Here is a 13,562-nt window from a genome sequence, read left to right as displayed (position 1 = left end):
GATTTGTCTGTATTTCCTACTTACGATAGTACAAGAGGGCAAATGAAGGGAGAATAGGAATGCCACCATCTCCCATCGCACATAAGAACAATGTGCTTTCTTCTTCACACTTGTAATGTTAATACTCCGCTTTTCATTGGTCACTTTAGGATCATTTTCACCTCTTACTTTCTCCTACTTCACTGATTTCTCCAATTGAGCCAAGTCCATATTGCGGTAAAATAGGATTCCTTATTTAGTTAATGGTGATTTTTGGCAAATATGTACTTTATTTAAGGTAAAGTTTATAACAGCCCATGCTTACCATACACCATGCAGTGTGCTGGGAGTGGTCTTGAAGAAATAGTACAGTAAATGCAGTAATATAAATAAGAAATATTATATCCCAATTATACTTTATATATTTTATAGCTTAATATAGAGGAATTGAATTAGAAAATAATAAATTTAAGCAAAGTTGATGTCCAGTAGTTCATACTGCCACAACACAGCACTAACAACAATATATTTGGATCTATTTAGAACATATATTAATATGCTATCTAGATTAAGCACTGTAAGTGCTGAGAGTGCAGTTGGGATCATTTTAAAATGTGAGCAACCCAAGAAAAAAAGCCTCCCCCCCTTTTTTTTTGCAATATGATTTTAATTTTTAAAAGCATTTAATTTTATAAACCATATCCATCATCTTTGCATAGATAAATGTTGTGGCAATTTTTTGAATGAACCTTTTGGTTCCCTAAAGAAATTATGGATACACTATAAATTTATAAATGAAAGGCCATTCATCAGAGTTATAAATATGAGTGATTCTTGTGCTGATGCCCATGTAAACTTAAAGTGGTTTAATATCTATTGGCTTTTGAGTATAGTTAGAACAGCAAAAGAATATAGATACTGTCATTCTTATGTGGTGTCATAACATTGGCAAAATGGTGAGAACAACATGAAATATTTTTTGAATAGCATGGCATTTCCTTGAATTACTGCTGGCAATAGAACATAAATCAACCTTAATGATGGATATTCCAAAGATGTTTATTAATCTGTTCATTTAATCTGAAATACTCAGTCTTGGCATTTATAGAGCCAGTTCAAAGGAAGTGGCAAGTGCTTCTAAACCCCAACAGTGACTTTTAGGGGCCCCATAATTATGTCAGCTAAGTCTGGTTGGAATGGAGATTAAAATGCATAAAAATCCTTTCCTTCTAATCTATGCTAAAGATATTTGCTTGACTGAAATATGTTTTCTTATGTATGTCTAATAAAAATCTCAATTTGTTCTACTCCTGATGAAATTTATAACATGGCTCTCTATTTGAATCCTCAGTTTTTAATCTGCTTTCCTGCCTCCCCGCTCCCCCAAATCGGAAGGCAATCCCTTACTCGTATACTTTGACAGAAAAGGACTGGAAAACTGATCAAATTCATGTGCACCAAATTAAGAAACAGCATATGGCATATGATTTGGCAATATGTAATGAGACAGGTAGGATGGACAGATAAAAAGATACAGAGGGGAACTTTTATTAATAGTGAAGGTTATTAATGGTAAAGTATACTTATTAATAGTAAAATATAATAAAGGTCAGAGAAAGCCAGTAGCAATTAAGCTGAAGAAGGAAGGAGTCACCTGTGCATGTGTTGGGGAGTAAGATGGTATGAATGTGCATGCAGGTACTTGTGTTGTTTATTAAAATATATAAAGTCTAGGCAAAGAGCTAACTTCTGTATTAAAATAATGTAAGCAGCACTCAGCTTCTCTCCATTTCTTAGCTTCCACTGAGACAGCTTCAGTCTTAGCTTCACTTGGGAGCAAGATGGTAGCAATAGCATGAGCATCCTCTCATGGTTCATTCTGATCAAACAGGAAAAAGAGAGTCTCTTTGTACTAATTAGCTTTGATTAGATCACAGACTAATCCTGTGTACCTCTCTTGGAGCAAGAGATAGAGTCAGCTTTATCACGGTGCATGGACTAGGCATTGAGATGCCTCCCATAGGGAAGGGGGGGAACTTTTAATAGAAGGAGGGTGTATGGATGCTAGCTAGCAAGAAAAACAAACAAATAATTGCTGTCAGAAGAAAAATCACATGGGTATATACACATGAAATTTTGCATATATTTCCAGAAATCTATAGATTTCTTAGCGATCCATGGATTCTAGATTAAGAAACTCTAAAAGTAACAATGAATCAATGCCTTCTGGAACAAACAAAAAACAGTATTGATAGCCATAGCCATTCAGGAAAATGTGTTTTTACTTAGACTCCTGAAAAGAGACACAATATGAATATAATCTATAACTAGTTGTTTAAATGATAAAATCAAATTAAGAATGAAAGAGAAGTTATATTTTCTTATTAGCTAAAGTAGAAGTGAGTGGTTCACCTTGAAGGTGTTTCTGTAACTACTATTGTGTATGAAGAAAAGAGGCAAAATCTTTTTTTTTTTTAATTTATCAGAGAGAGAGAGAGAGGGAGAGAGAGCGAGCTCAGGCAGACAGAATGGCAGGCAGAGGCAGAGGGAGAAGCAGGCTCCCTGCCGAGCAAGGAGCCCGATGTGGGACTCGATCCCAGGACGCTGGGATCATGACCTGAGCCGAAGGCAACTGCCCAACCAGCCGAGCCACCCAGGCGTCCCAAGAAAAGAGGCAAAATCTTTTACTGAAGATAAAAACTTTAAACTGGCAATATCAGAAGACTTCTATTAGGATAAAAAGACGTTTTCCAATGTTTGTTCAACAACTTTTATTGCGATGGGGACCTGTGTTTATGTGCATCCTAAATCCCTTCAATTTAGTCAGTTCAGTTAAAAAAAGTATTAATCAGAATAAAAGACAGAGCATAAGGAATACTATATTGTAATAGTGATGGGAGGGGACAGATGCAGCCACACTTGTGGTGAACATGGTATAACATATAAGCTTGTGAAATCACTAAACTATATACCTTAAACTAATGTAACATAGTGTGTCATCTACACTGAAATAGAAGAAATTTAAAAATAAATATTATTACTTGGAAAAAAATATCAGGTCTATGAAAGTGATTTGTAAAGAATATCCTTTTGATGATTGGTCCCAGCTACCTGTTGATTTGCTTCTTTTATTCCTTTTAGCAATACTTGTTTTAGAACATGTTGGTGATGTCAGTCGTTTCTTTTGAAATTATTTTAAATTGAGAAATCTTAAGAAAATTGGTAGAAAATATAGGTCGATCATTGGAAAATGTGGATACTGTAAAAATGCCTACATAGTGATTATGTACTTTTCATTAATATTGGTTAAAAAATAGTATTTTAATAATGTGGACAAAAACATAGCAACTGCCAGGGAAACAGTCATAAATATGCTTTATTTTTAACCTAGATTTCTCAGTTTACTGACAAGCAGGAGTTAGGTTGGGATTCTAAGTTGCATCTCTGAACACAAGGGGAGTTTTTCTTAAGTGAGTCAAAATATTACTCAAAAATGGGAAGGAAGTCCATGATTGCCTGATTTTTAAAAAAATTTTTTAATAAACATATAATGTATTTTTAGCCCCAGGGGTACAGGTCTGCGAATCACCAGGTTTACACATTTCACAGCACTCACCATAGCACATACCCTCCCCAATGTCCATAACCCCACCACCCTCTCCTGTCCCCCCTCCCCCCCAGCAACCCTCAGTCTGTTTTTTGAGATTGAGTCTTTTATGGTTTGTCTCCCTCCCGATCTCATCTTTTTTCATTTTTTCTTTTCCTACCCTCCAAACCCCCCACATTGCATCTCCACTTCCTCATATCAGGGAGATCATATGATAGTTGTCTTTCTCCGATTGACTTATTTAGCTAAGCATAATACCCTCTAGTTCCATCCACGTCGTCACAAATATTGCCTGATATTTTTAAAGAATAAACATGTTAATTGAAGACAGGTTTACTGTGCCACCTTTTGTCTCTTTACACAAGCAAAAACACTGAGGGTTTAACACTCTTCCTCATAAATTGATAAGCTTTTTAACCTAAATCTTCTACTAATGAGACTGAAGACTAAAAGAGATTCTTCACTGTTCCTTGTTAAGTTTGGTATTCTCAGTTGTGAAGAAAGACATTATATTTTTCTCTGTCAACTAATGTTACTGAAATGCTAGCTGTTTTAGAGGGTGTCCACTTTTCAAAATATTTCTGCAAATGCTATAATGTATCTGGCTTTCCACACCAACATGTTATTTTTAAAAACCCGTCCTGAAAACCTCAGTTTACCACCAGTTTTGGCTTCAACTGAAAAGTTTGCTCTTGTTTGATCTGTACCACTCCTTGTGTGTATGGTGTTTGTTTTGTTTGGCTTTCTAGATTACAACATATCTTTACACAGTGCCAATTGTCTGTGGATAGGAAACAGCAGGTAGTTCATTCGTTGAAAGCTAGTTTACAGATTTTCTTGCTATACGTATCTCTGTTTTTCAAATTCAATTTTAGATTTAACCGTGATATGGAGTTGTTTCTCTTCATAGTCATATTTGTCATCAGTGGAGTTTGGAGAAATGGGTTTTCTTTTTTAAAGAACAAGCTTTAAAAATATTTAATTTAAAAAATGTTATTTTTCCATTTGGGCTAAAACTAGTCAGTGGATATTTTTAAGGCTGTGAGTTAAAGCAGGAAGAAAGGGTCACTCCTGTAATCTTTCCTAAAGACAAAAGATAGAGGACCAAAGTCCTATAAGACCAATCCATGCTGTATTATTATTTTTTTTTACACAATGTCCAATTCAGCTGTGTAGGTGTGAGTTTCAGATAAGGTTAAATGCCTTTACAGTCAAAACATTCCCTTTTATTTATTTTAAAGGCTTTTTAAGGAGAAGGAGGGGTTTAATCTGAGACCCCAAAGCGTACATTTCTAAAGACATCTGCCTGTCTGAATAGGGAATAGCTAAGGGGTGAACAGGAGAAAATCCACAAATATATTTGAGTTTCACTTTAGAACTTTTGATGGCTTTTGAGTTTCACTTTAGAACTTTTGATAGCTTTGGTCACTGATTGAAGTTTCTCTCCAACTGGGAGTCAAAGAGGCAAAGCAGGTAATCTACATAATCTTTGCCATGTTTTCTAAAAATGCCTGTAGATGAAAACATGTCAGACAGCTGGTCAAATAGGGCCTAAAGTTTTCTCTGTTTATTTGTTTTTAATCTATTCTTTACTGGGAAGGAAATAAAAAGAAAGCTTGAAGTTGGTGACAGACTTGGGTTCTTGCCACACTCCAGCTTAATTCGTGGACAGCTCTCTACTTCAGAGAAAGTTAATATTTTCCAGAGATGTTCCATAGGTATTCTAAATCATACTACAGACACCTGCTCCTTTATATGGATATGTTCTCCACCTAGGATGAATCGGAGCTGCTTTTTTATTTTAGTGTGCTTCCCTTCAACAACCTCATTAATCTTAGTGTGCAGAATTTAGGAGGAAAGTTGTGTTTTGCTAGTTGACACTGTTTAATGTAAATGATTTATGATTATTCCTTGTGTATACACGATAGGCACTTTATAAATTGGATTGTTCTAGGAGTAACACGATACATAAATGTTATTGCTATAAATTCTGAGGTTGGCTATATATTTTTGTATCATGTAACCAGTTGACTTATAAATGCTGACTATTCCAACCCATTCTTTCTACTCAATATTGTAAGTGGTGACTTAGGAAAGCCTAGCAGAGATATACACAGAGGCGCTCAAACTGTATGAGAACAGGATCTCTTGGCACCTCTCCAGCATGACTTCTGGCTCTCTTCCAGGAGTAATGGCCGAAAGAAGAAAGAATGAGAGGGGAAACTGAAACTATGTGCAGTAAAAAGATGAATCTAAATGATTATTAGTTTTTTGCCCAGTGAGATCAAGAGCCAACTAAGAGAAAAAAGGGGGGAAAAGCAGAGTAAATAGGAGAAAAGTATTAGTAAAACTAATTCAGCAAAATTTAGTTAGATACCACTTCCCGTGAATTTTTACCATGTAATATTAAAAAAGTGTAAGAGTAATAAAGATTAACAGCTATGTAATTATATATCTTTTTGTATCAATAGGTACAGTGTGTACAGAAATAATTTTTTTTTCATTCCTGTGAATGAATTGTTTGAGGAATGGAGTTTTACAAACCATTTGATTCTACTGGTAGATGAGGCCATTTTATAATGTGTGTAATGCTGTTACAGTAATAGCTCTCATTTTTTACCATGAAAAGTCAAGGTGATTTTCTAAGATCGTAAAGAATTTGGGGGGGAAAAAAAAAAGAAAAAGAAAACCTCTGAGTAATTGGTCATTTTATATCTAAGTAATTGTTAAATACCAAATTCATCTAAAATGTTGAGTTAAAGGGGAAGAAGGAACAGTCATATAACTGACCAGTCAGCTTCATAGCAATTTTTTGCTAGCCCCTGGTGTGGACTGCTTACCTGTTCACACAGTCCTGGTGTTGGGGCTGATTTGAATTGTTCTATGCCCTAATTTGTGTAAAGAAGAACTGGGCTGTGAAGAATTCTATTGTGTTTATAGTGTCTCTTCTAATAGTGATTTTATAGTCCCTATCATAGGCTGTTTCAGTTGATTCCCTTCCCCCATGCCCTCTTAAGTACTACTGTCTGCGCAATCCATCTGGTTACCCACGAAGCGAGTTCACATCAGCTATTGCAGGGGCTGAAAATACAGATCAGTAATCTTAAAACCTTGAGGTTCTTATTCTCCACAAAAGACTAAATCTCATCAGGAAATCCTACATGAAAAGATCATGAGACTGAAACAAGTCGGGTGTGTTTGTGTGTGTGTGTGTGAGAGAGAGAGATAGGTCATAGAAAACAATATTTGTTTGGCTCTTACATTGAAGGTAATATCCTAATTTGCTCCTTTATAACTTCTGCAGTACACTTTTAATTGTCAGGCTTTCTGGAGCTATCCTGATGCATGCATTGGAAAGAACATGCATATGCGGAGGTCTCTATATTTGTAGGCACTATAGTCAAAACAACTTATTTGCTTAGCTGCAAAGCTGACTTATTCACCCACTCACAAACTCCCTAGAGGAAAGAGGGCAAAAAGGTCAAATAGAAGCAATAAAACCAATGATCTTTTACAAAAAAGTTACTTCAGAAGTTCTCAGTGGCCCTGTTCATCTTCTGGAAGGAGATCACTCTGTTCCCTGCCTGTTCCTGTGTAGTCACCAGTAGTTTGGGATTCATATTAGAAGAGGGAAGCCTGTTTCTACCTTGCTGCTGCTGTCCACTCAGGTAAGCTGGATTGAAATCCCAGACACTGCTGTACCCGCCTAGACTATGGGAAGATTCTGTGTGGTTAGAGGGCTCTACAAACCTCAGTTCACTGATCCTGTAGAATCGTAACCATTATTTAAACTTCTGCTTTATATTAAGGGAGGTTAAATTTAAATGTAAGACCTTCAGATATAAAAGCATGCATGCACACACGCACACACAGGTAACAGAAGGAAAAACCCATCACTTTTTGTTTAGTATGGAATACTTGGAGTAACTATCATTAACTGAGCACTTTCTTTTTGCCAGGTACTGCTTTTCGACTTTGCATATAGGATCTAATTTAAGCCTCCTAAGTACCTCGTGAAGCCAGTGCTATTATTAAACCCATTTTTCAGCAGAGGGAATTGAGAGAGAAAGAGAAATTGAGTCACTTGCTGTGACTCAACAGCTGATCGGAGGTGGAGTCAGGATACAGAGCCAGACAGAGAGCTGCTGGGGTTGAAGCACACACTGGCAGGTTGGCTTGTAAGCAATGTGTAGTGTTTGACGTATGAAGACACAGGAATAGCAGAGCCATCATTTAGTAGGATGTAGGGCTTGAACGTCTTTCTCTTGTGCTGATAGTCACTGTGTCTCTCGCTCAGGCCCTGTTGTGGCCAGTGTCAAGTTTTATTTGAGACAGTTGGTCAAAAGTGAGTAGAAAATAATCGATGGCCAAAGAAGAGAAAGGAGTGCACTGGTTAATATGAGGATCTGACCTAAGGACCTTGCTTTCACTATTGCCACAGTAAACAAGCAAGCTAATGAACCACAGATGTTAGTGTGTCATTAGTGTCTAGCAGTTGTGTCTTCCTGGGTAGCTACCATCAAGAAGGACAGTGCCCTCTATGAATATGTATTTAGTACTAGATACAGCAATTTATTCTTTTGAAAAGCACTTTATCATTTTGGTGTTGATAAACATATAAGCAATAATCAGTAGTTAGAAGTTTCAGGCTAAAATGGATGCCATTATTAGTGACTTAACAACTTTCCTGGGAATTCCGTGTGTCACCAAGACTGGATTGTGCTACCCAGAGCTACACATGTTCACTCTTTAGAAAAGTTCATTTCAGCTGCTTCTCATGCTAGGAACCCTTTGGTTCTCAGAACTGCGGTAGTCACTAGTTTCCAAACTCTGAATATGTAAAATAAAGTACTTGCACAAAAAACCTAGGAGCTGTATAGGTCAGAACATTTGTTTAAACTAATACAGAATTAGCTTTTTCAGTTCCAGCTCTGTTTTTCCTATCTATTTGCCTTGCTAATAAGAAGACCTTAACTTATTCCTGTTCTGTTACCTTGTGCCATGCTACCTCTCCTTTTTGGATTTTTTAATTCTGAGTTGAGCAGAACTTCCTAGTTCACATAAAGAACTTCCACAGTAGTCATAAAACATAAAGGCCTCTTAATAAACAAGGATCGTGACAACAAGGAAATTTAACTCAACCTAGGCAAAATAGCCTCAGTTCTCAACAAAGAACTTCAAATGCATTTTGAAATTGGTCTTTACAGATATTTTTCTCTGCCTGAAACATGTGTGCTAGTTCTATTTATATAAGGGAATAGTGACATCCTGTGTGTAGCTAGACTAATTGCCTCTGTAATTAACCTATTTGAGAAGGAAGTTGCATAGAAATAAAATATCATTGAGGACTGAAAGGGGCAATTTTATCTTAAAGCAAACCTCTAACTTTACCGGAGGGTGTGGACTAAACAAAAGGATTCGGTCTCCTTCCTTCCATTTTTTTTTCTCTTCCTTCTTTTCCTTGTCTCTAAACAGGCCACTGTCTTCTTCACTTTCTCTCTACTACACTTATTTTCGATATTATGAGGAAAGATCTAGTGTTATTATGAGTGAATATTCTGTCTTTAAAGTAGAATTGAGGATAGGTGGAAGTGTGGTGAAAGAGATAGTCTTTTTGTCTCATTGGTATTCAGGGGCTGTTTTTGGTTAAGGGTAAGATATCCATAGAATCATTTTGGTGTCTCAGAAGTTGGGGATGAAGATGTTAGCCTTCTTCCTATCCCTTGATAAAATATATATTTTATAAATATAAATTTAGAGAAGGGTCTGGGTCCATGGCAAAAGCAGCGTTTTTCTTTTGACCTCTTAAATACAGAATAAACTATTAGAAGACACTATCTTATAATAGAGTGTAGTTTTTGTGGTCAGAATTATTCATACCTTATCCAAACATATGACTAAGGGGTAAAAGACCGGCAGTTGTTCCCCGCCCCCCCCAAACGTGTCCCTTTCAACATTTTAAAAGGCAAGAGATTGCCAAGACATATCAGAAACCAGTGGGACAAAGCAAGATCAAGAGGCCTAGGAGAAATTAGTCAAAGGGGTCCTGCTTTTTATGTCCTGACTGACGCTCAAACCCCTGCAAGACCCAGCTCTCAGGGCTTTGCTTACCCCTAACTTCACATATAATCCCCTATTCCATAATCAAAATGGTATTTTGAAACAGATAGCTTGCTTCAGACTTTTTTCATGAGATAACAAATGTTATCTTATCACTGATACCTTTTTCTAGTCAGGTAACGAAGTTTGTATTTTGCATGTTATACTGACTTGAAAGAACTTAGTTTAAAGTTATGACCAGTACTAAGAAGAATTTCCTTGTGAAATATTTGAGAATTTTAAGCCAAAGTAAGCGTAATCACTCTATTATATAATGACGGCTGAGAGCAGAATAGTTGGAATGGAACTGGTTTGGAGTTTCAGACTGTGGTGAACTTGGATTCCTCACTTTGTAGGACAGTCTTTCTATGCCTCAGTTTTTAAAATCTGTGATGGGAGGATAAAAATCCCCTTTCATAAGATAATCTTGAGACTTTGATGAAGAAACATTCATATAATACCATGCCCAGTGCCTATAAATAAGCACTTAGTAAATAGTAGCTACTATTGTTTCAGATAACATTTGATAAAGCAAAATGATGTGGATACTAGTTTATTGTGAAATAATTTAATCTTATCTTGTTGAACTATTCTTCAACCAGATTTGCTTAATGATCCTTTCATTTAATTTATTGTTTTATAATCTTTACTGTGGTAACATCTCACTTCTATTGATAATTTATATTAGCAATAGTTGGATTATCATTCTTGGAAGATGGAAAATTGTCTTGCAAGTACATTTTTAGAAAGTATTTTTCCTTGGGAAAAATACAAAATAAAAGAGGAGAAAGAAACACTGCAGAAACTTTCTTGTGCATCACCGTTCTTGTGATTAATTCTTAATAATCATTAATAATTATCAGATTGTAAAAGAGGCTCCTTAAGAGTAAAAGGAAACACTCAGCTCTACAGAACTGGTCATTTGGTCATGGCTATGTTTTGGCAATGGTGCTAATTAAATATAGTATCTATGATCATTGGGGTGTCTGGCAGCTTTATGCGAGTCTCCCATCTGTTTTATTGGCCGTGTTCAATCAGATAGGGAATTACCTGAATCAGAAAACCATCCTCAGGAGATTCGAATTCAGTCACTGCTTATTATCACAAGATAATTCACTCATCCATTCAACAAACATTTATTGGGAGTACATTACATACCCCCCACCCCCACTGTGTTGGTTTTGAAAATATACTCATGAACAGAGGAGACAAGGCATGGGGCCTCACAGCTTTTTACAGCCCGACAGAGAAGGTACATAACATAAAACAAGTAATTACAATGAAATGTGAAAGTCTTATAATAGGGAAATTTTTTGATCTCTAAGCTAACTGAGTTGTGAATTCCTAATTGTGGGGGTAGGGGTATTCCTCCCTGCTTTGAATTTCCATAGCATTTTACCTGTACCTCCATTTGGAAATACCTTCCACCTTGCATTTAGTTCTTAGGACTGTGGCATATCCCCTAGGACTTCAAATTCTGAAGGAACCAGGCAGGATACCTGTGGGAGTGCCCTTAGCCTCTATAGAGGATATGCACTTGGGCACTCTACGTAGTTGTTACTAAATCAGTGCTGTTGAGAGAATTGAAGCAAAGAAGTGTTAGCGGTTTACTTCCATCATCCTTTCTGTTTTTAATTCTTAAATATTTCGCTTTGAAATTTCTCCTTCTTTGTATTCATTGTGGTTAGAGGGCGGTAAATAACCAATTGAAAAGTCATTATCCTTCCTTTTATCCCTCTCTCTCATCTATTATTCTCTCATGATTTAATCCACAGAAATCTCCTCTGGAATAAATGAATTATTATTTGTAAGACTTTCCAAGTTTGCAGTACTCAAGTCTGACTTTAGTGGCCAGATGCAAATAATAATGGGGAAGCATCTCCTATCTGTGGTCTTTTAGGACATCATGATCAACCTTTTTTCTGCTGATCCCTGGACCTATCAAGAAAATCAGTGTTAGGTTAAATTTGTGTCTAGTTTGCAAAGGTTAGAACTCTTCATTGGTTGTAAAGAAAGGTAGACCCTGTAACCATTGCTTTGGTATGCTTCTGCCATTGCTTATCTCAGTGCGCTCTAAAAAATAAAACTGAATTCCAACAGCTTTTAAAAAGGAGGAAAATAATCAGCTCTTCGGTGGAAATCCAATCCATCGCTTAAGAAAATTCGGTATTAAAAATGATAAAGGGAGTAGTTCTGCACATAGAAGGAGGCCTCTGCGTATTCTTCTGGAAGGACTGGAGCTGCGCGGAGATTGAGAGACCTGAGCTCGGTGTTGCCTGTGAGCTGGGGTGTAATTTAGTGAGCTGACAGGAGGCGTATCTCCTCAATATCTGTGTTTGGCAGAGGAGATGAATGCATACATCAGGAAACAATGTTTAAGTGTTTTATTTCCTTATTTCAGCCTGTCAAACTGTCAGTATAGTTAATGGCCACCAGGAGAGAGAGAGAGAGAGAAGGAGGAGGAGGAACAGAGAGAAACAAAGGTGCTATGGAATCTGAAAAGAAAGAAACCAGGAAAGCATTTGCATGTTTCTGTGGCATAATGGTCAGTCAGACAAAAATAACTCACTATATTCATCTCTCTACTAAAGCCAGATGTGCTGGTTCCTTACCTCCCGTCCCTGTGCCCTTCCGTGCCTTCGTTAGTGTCCTTCATGATTGCTTCATTTAACTTTGATCTCTGACTCCTCTCACTGAAGTCTAGATTGATTAGCGATACAGGATTATTTTATGCTTTATTCACAGTATCCAATTTTGCTCAGTTTTCCAAGTATACTGTTTTGTGTCCATTGTTTATAAAATCTGGTATTAGTGCTGTTTATACAAAAATGTTCATTCTTACTCATAAAACATCCCCCCCTTTCTTTTTATCATTTTGAGTTTTTATGGTGCACAAAGAACAAAATTGGGCTGGATTTTGACCTATTGTATCTTTCTTTAGAAAAGAGAAAGTGTAAAGTGAAATGACTAAATTAGACGTTTACAAGTACAAAACTACTTTAAATTTCTGAAAAATCTTAACACAACGAAGGGATTTTTATTTTATAAAAAGGAAGTATATATAATGGATTGTTTTTGTACTGGAAATGTGTTATTTTTCCATAGAAATGGTAAAGCCTCTTGTCATTCACATCCATGTCAAACCGAATTTTCAATCTTTGAATTCATTCCAGTGATGAATACTTTTTATAATGAATACTTTTAATTGCCTTAAAAACTGAGAAGTATTTAATTAGAAAAAATATATCTTAAATATCTGTTTAAAAATCTTATAGAAGGGGCCCCTGGGTGGCTCAGTGGGTTAAGCCTCTACCTTTGGCTTAGATCATGATCTCAGGGTCCTGGGATCAAGCTCCACATTGGGCTCTCCTGCTCCCCTTCTTCCCCCTGCCTGCCTCTCTGCCTACTTGTGATCTCTGTCAAATAAATAAATAAAATCTTAAAAAAAAAATCTTACAGAATGGTCTAAGGAGAGGTGGTATGGGGTATTAATTACACTGGGTCCCAAATCTGGCCAATCATGAACACCTGGAGGTTGTTTAAAAGTACAGACCCTTGGACTCCTCTCCAGATTGCCTGGAAGAGGATCTGAGGGATGAGGGTCCAGCATGTGTGTGTCCGTATAAGGTCCATGCCACACTCCCTACCAGCCCCTAGGTGATGTGGGCTGCCATCCAGCCTAGGAAGTGTACTGTCTCTGTCACAGAGAGAACACTGCTCCAGTTATCAGTAGAATTTAGGCTGTTTTCTAATAAGATCATTTACTCACTGAGTAACTTTGGGCAAATTGCAAGCTTTGGGGGTGTACATTTTTCAACTCTGAATAATTTGTGTCATTGTTTCTACAGCTTTAAAATCTTGGAACTTCATTATATTA

At 36.7% G+C, this 13,562-nt stretch overlaps 1 protein-coding gene across 6 annotated transcripts in view; it reads left to right on the top strand.

The window, feature by feature from the left end:
* The window catches only part of SOX5 (SRY-box transcription factor 5), a 994,837-nt gene that overhangs the window by 178,849 nt on the left and 802,426 nt on the right, over positions 1-13,562 (top strand). The window lies entirely within an intron of this gene.

Source organism: Mustela putorius, unplaced genomic scaffold (genome assembly GCF_011764305.1).
Source record: "Mustela putorius furo isolate JIRA1106 unplaced genomic scaffold, ASM1176430v1.1 tig00537227_pilon_pilon_pilon, whole genome shotgun sequence".
NCBI classification, from domain to species: domain Eukaryota; kingdom Metazoa; phylum Chordata; class Mammalia; order Carnivora; family Mustelidae; genus Mustela; species Mustela putorius.
Note: the sequence above shows the minus strand (reverse complement) of the source record. Positions and strands in the feature narration are given on the sequence as shown.